Source organism: Sinohyriopsis cumingii, chromosome 18 (genome assembly GCF_028554795.1).
Source record: "Sinohyriopsis cumingii isolate HCF-2022 chromosome 18, ASM2855479v2, whole genome shotgun sequence".
In the NCBI taxonomy this organism is placed as follows: domain Eukaryota; kingdom Metazoa; phylum Mollusca; class Bivalvia; order Unionida; family Unionidae; genus Sinohyriopsis; species Sinohyriopsis cumingii.
In genome coordinates this window covers 19,705,010-19,711,533 of record NC_142978.1, presented here as the reverse complement: position 1 = coordinate 19,711,533, position 6,524 = coordinate 19,705,010, and positions in this window count along the sequence as shown.

Here is a 6,524-nt window from a genome sequence, read left to right as displayed (position 1 = left end):
TTCCAGGAAACAGACGATCATAAAAGAGCTAACTCAATTTGCCCCTTAGGATCTGCTAAAACAAGAGAAAGTAACTCATATAGTGTTAGTCAATATGCTAAAAAAGTTGTTTGTACTGATTGCTAGCGTTCAAATTAAAGATAATTCGAGAGTTCTGCATACAAACACAAAATCAATATTAGGGAAAGATAAGGAAACGTTGACTCTGATTTGGAGCACACAAGTGTTTTTAATTGAGAAATTGATAATATTGGATAGCTTTTGATTGTTCAGAGTGCCTAAATAATTAGAATCAATTAGCTTCTGCATTGATATACTTCGGTAGCTGACGCGAATGGACTCGATGGTAGGATTCGAACACATTCTCCTCTAGTCGCAAGTCAGGCACGATAATTATGTAGCTTTATGCTTTTTTAATGGGGTGTAAACATCGAATTACAGTGTTAATTTTGATCGCATAGCTTCATTGTTGCATATTAGAATAATCTGGAATTTAAAAGTGTTCTAGTTTCACTTTCCGTGCAAGAGTTTCCGTAATCAATATTGCATAAATTACAAATTGTAAGTGTTCTCGCTTTTCCATATACATAACCAGAATAGCAAGTAAATAACTGTCTGACCTAGTCATGTTTAATATTGTACTCGCATCATGATATTCACAGCTGGAACGGCAAGTACGAACATATTGGTACTGAGGTCAAACGTTTAACATTGTGAACACGATGACCAAAACGTACCATGAATGGTACATTGTACACCCACCCCGTCCTGATAGTTTCGCGTCAAAGAACTTGGATGTTTGTGAACAAATTATGTCTTATTTCAGCCATATAATTTGTTCCTGTCTTGATGCAATTTGCGTTTAATCACATGCTCTCTTCGTTCATCGAATGAGTCCCTTATGATACAACTCTGACGTTTTATAGACACACTATCATTGTATTAAAGAAATAAATTGCTTATATTTATTAGAAACTGCACGAAACCACCTTGAATGCACGTATCATCATGTTATTACTTTCATACCACTGATTGTAATTCTAATTTTTTATTTGTTCTACGGCCATCAAATAATTTACTTCTATATCTTCATATTTGCCCAAGGGTCAGTTGACCTAGTAGCGAAAATACTTATTCGTCATTTTTGCTGAGTTGTGCACAAACATTAGTTGCTTACAAATCTTCGTATGATTTATGGTGGCTTTAAATCAGTCATTATGAAATCTTTAGCAAATATTGTAAGAAGCTAAAAAATGTTGACAGTTGTTTTCGACACACACTCAGTCTCCCTTGTCTAAAGTGTGTAACGGGTTACATGGGTCATCCAAGGGACATTTTTCTCTCTAGCTCGACATTATTTTCTTATCTCTGTTTCTTTCAGTTTCTTTGCTTTTGACCGCTTGTCCGTGGATATGTCTATCTATTTGGCCTATCTTGTTCGTCCCCATGTACTGTCTTTTCATAAATGTCATATCTGTAAGTAATGCAATATATATCTAACTTTGTACGTCTTGTATATGTCAATGTTTTCCTCTGTGTGTCTAACATCTCTCTCTGTGCGATAAACTTATATATATATATATATATATATATATATATATATATATATATATATATATATATATATATATATATATAAGGTGTCTTCCATGTCAGAAACTTTATGAAGATATTCCAAAAAAATTACATTATGATGAAGAGATTTTATCTTTTCTTTCATATTTAATTTCGCACATATTCAAGATCTTTACGATTTACATTTATCTTGTACTTGATAATTACATTTATTTGCTGTTTTTGTTGGGAAAGGATCAATTCATTTTTAAATATTTGGAACATTACCTTAGTTGCAACCATATAACCAGTATTGAGCAAAATGATACCGTAAAACAATACTACATGCATATATTTTTTTGTAAATACCTTCCTATATTTGTTTGTGCAATTGACAATTATATATATATATATATATATATATATATATATATATATATATATATATATATATATATATATATATATGCATTCCCTCCATCGTACGTTAAATTTACGTTAAATTTATTTTTTCAGTAAACGAAAACCAATCAAACAATCACCAAACTAAAGTATGTGTGTATGCGGGTTTGTGTGTAACAGAGAGAGAGAGAGAGAGAGAGAGAGAGAGGTGGGGGTTAAAGTCCAGTTATCTACTATCCAATGCCCAGTTATCGACTCAGAAAGCCCAGAGCACTTATAAACTTAAAATCCAATCCCCATTCTATCATATCCTTATTCCTCCCTTACCTGCATTTTGAAAACAAAATTACCATCCTTATAATCTTTACAAATAAATACCAAAGTATCTGCTATCATCTACCTAGTTATCTAATATCCAGCACACACATTACATTTGTCCAACAGCTAATATTTACTATCAACACCCAGTTATCTACTATGCATCAAACAATTATCTATTACCCATCCTCCACTTATCTAATATCCACCACCCAGTTATGTACTATCCAACAACCAATTATATGATATCCACTAGCCACTTATATACTATCATCATCCAGTTGTTTCCTATGAAGCACTCTTATATACACTATTTAACCAATTTGCAACTATCAACATCAAATTATCTAATATCCACCAACCAGAGGCATGCTAAACATCAGTCAATTATCTGCCATCAATAACAAGCTATACAGTATCCATTACCCAGTGATTTACTATCGACAAAAAAATTATATACTATCCAGTAACCAATAATCTACCATCAACTAAAAGATATTATACTACCAAGACCCCATTATTCACTATCTAGAACCAATTTATTTACTATCCTGGTACCAATTATATACAGTCCTGTACACAGTAATCTACTCTCCACCAACCAATACTGTACTACAAAACCCAGAGTTAAATGATATTTACCAACTAGTTATATATTATCGAATACCTAGCTGTCTAATATCCAGAACCCAGACTAAATTTACTTTATCTACTATTCACTAACTACGTATGTACTATCAACATCAACACTAAGTTATACGAGATTCAGCACCCAGGTACCTACTATCGAATTCTCTACCATAATGTGAGGGTGACATATGAAGGTAGAAATTTTTACTTAATAATGGGGCTTATCGGGTGATAATTGAGATAATGAATTTAATTTTGTTGACAAGGGATTTAAATGATATTTTATACTGCCTCGTGTACATATAAAGGTTTGAGGTGAGTATTTGAGTAGACGTTGATATGGAAGGATTAAGAGAATGATTGTAGAGATATTTTATAAAGGGCTGACCTTATAACCGTATAAAGGGATCCTATTAAAGTTGGTAGCATATATATATATATATATATATATATATATATATATATATATATATATATATATATATGGTATATATGGCTGGTAGATAGAAAATAACTGGATACTAGCGGTTAGTTGGTTTATCCATAGCAGGCAACTGAATGCTGGATATATATTTGTCGGTGGATTGTAGATAACTGAGTATTGGATAGTACACACGTGAAAGCTGATAGCAAATAATTTGTTAGTGGATAGCATGGCTTCAACGTTTTCCCACATGCAGTAAACATTGTACTATGTAGCCAATAACCAAAACGATTTCAAAGATAAATAAAACAGTTGTTGGAATTTTCTATCTGCATTAGCAGTAAACCATTCTGATGCGTAACGTGTGGTACCAATTCGCTTCAAAATTTCATTTAGTCAAAAGTGTAGAAATATATCATTTAATTCTAACTGGAAGTTAATGAATTACTATTAGCCACATGCCTATTCGTTTACATGATTACCACTGTCATTGAAAAGATGTCCTGTTTATGCATTTCGTTATGGAAGTGGAATTAAGCAATTTTACCTATTTGGTTCGTAGTTCAACGTGGAGACTAGGTCTGGTTTATATTTCGTTTCAGTAAAAAGCCACTGCAACAATGTCACACAGTGGCAGAGATATTAATAAGATTAAAATGATAAAAAAACAAATAGTAGATTTTCAACAATGTATACATCTGGGCATCTTAAACATGAGCATATTTTAGTACACTGCTATAACTGCAAAGGGGACAAGATAAACGATCCCCATGGACAACCGATGTCACAATCGTACAGTATTTCAGACGAACCCACTTTGATCTTCCTAATTCCAAGCGGCAAAAACAAATTGCGTACACAGACCTCATCATTTCGCAATTATCATGCACTGTCATAAAATGCCATCCATTCTTTACTGTTAGTACATGGTCCTGGCTATTGACCGTCAGTTAATTTACTGTTAGTACATGGTCCTGGCTATTGACCGTCAGTTACTTTACAGTTAGTACCTGGTCCTGGCTATTGACCGTCAGTTACTTTACTGTTAGTACTTGGTCCTGGCTATTGACCATCAGTTAATTTACTGTTAGTACATAGTCCTGTTTATTGACCATCAGTTACTTTACTGTTAGTACCTGGTCCTGGCTATTGACCATCAGTTACTTTACTGTTAGTACATGGTCCTGGCTATTGACCATCAGTTACTTTACTGTTAGTACATAGTCCTGGCTACTGACCATCAGGTACTTTACTGTTAGTACATGGTCCTGGCTATTGACCGTCAGTTACTTTACTGTTAGTACATGTCCTGGCTATTGACCATCAGTTACTTTACAGTTAGTACCTGGTCCTGGCTATTGACCGTCAGTTACTTTACTGTTAGTACCTGGTCCTGGCTATTGACCGTCAGTTACTTTACTGTTAGTACATGTCCTGGCTATTGACCATCAGTTACTTTACTGTCAGTACATGGTCCTGGCTACCGACAGTCAGCTACTTCATATGGATGCACATTTTGTTGTTTTTTTCCTACTTCCAATAATAATTTTCTTCTCATCTGATTTTATCCTTTATCTGCCTGAATGTTCCTTACATTTTCAGCCTGTTCCAGATGGTTTATCTTGACTCTCTTTCTTTGTAACTTGGAGCTCACTGATCGTCTGCATAAAAGTTGATTCAGCAACTGCAGCACTACTTTCGTGGCACACATTTAACAAAGAGTAACATGTGTTCTACGCTCACTCATATCAATAATTCTTATTCACAAATACAAACTCACAGAAAGCTCAGAATCGACAAGTTCACAATCTCAGAAATGATGTTTTGTGTTCACATGAAATCGAAATGTATCGCATATTCGTTAGGAAACCTGTCTGCTACATTATGTAGATATCTGTGTACGTGTGTGTTTCAAATAAATCATTTATGGCAAAATATGCTTTTGTTCCTATTTTTCAAAATGGTTTTGTATAACTGCAAATTACGCTAGTATATCATGTTTAACAAATATTAGGTCATACGGAAAATCACGTTAGAAAATTAAATTGGTTTCTCTGTGACAGACGCAGCAAAATATTATCAAGTGAAACGTTACTAACCAAGAGTACCGTCATCGATACATTATACACCCACGGCTATCTTAACTATCTTCCTTGCCTTGTATGATCTAGTACGACGAAGTTGGCTCCTGAGACTTTTACCAGTGGGTACAAAGACCTGAACTTTTGTCAATATTTGCGATTTTGAACTTAAGATACTGATCAGAAACCATTCTATCTTTGTTAGGAATATAGCAATGGTTCTGTCAGCAGACTTCTGGACTTCGAAACAACAGACGTCTTTATTTCTCTAAGTGCATGCCATCCAAAATATAATTCTACGATAAAACATATTCATGAACCTTTCATTTCATTCGCAATGAGCTAGAGTGTTTGTTACATTTTAAATACAAAATAATAGGCGTCGTCCATACCTTAAGTGCAGGAACTCATCCATCCTTGATGAATATATATGGTTGAGAACTGAACGAAGTATACATTAACTATTATCTTCCTTCAATCACCGTGACCTTGATCTTGAATAAATCAACAATTTTGTTTTCTTTTTGCATGTGCAAGCTATCAACAAAATTCATTGGAGGGTTTTTATGTAGATATTACACTGTAACCATGAATCTGCTTCTTGTTACAGTGACCTTGATAATTGACTTTTTCTTTTTGCTCAAGTACGTCTTCCATATATAACTTATAATAAGATTTGCAAAGTAAATATATCCAGAGTAGGATTTTGTGCAAGATCTGTTATGTTCGAATGGTTTGAAGTTAAGAAATCTTCAACATATATACTTTGAAAGTGATCTGGCATTTTGTGAAGAGAGGTTTTATGCAGAGAATTTACAGCTTATTTTAACGTTCATAATTCGTTATTATTGTGACCAGTGTATTTAATCTCATAGTTTCTCAATTCACAAAAATGAATATTGTATATTAACAACCTTTGTTTTATATACATGCTATGTTTGTGTGAAACAGAAAACTACTCATATTTATTAGAAAATATACGACAATATATTAGATTACTACATTTACACACTAATTGATTCTGAAGTTGTTTGTTTTTTTTTCTTTTCTACCGCCATCAAATAATTTACCTTCTGGCAAAAATAAGTTTTCTTCATGTTATGTGTGTTGTGGAC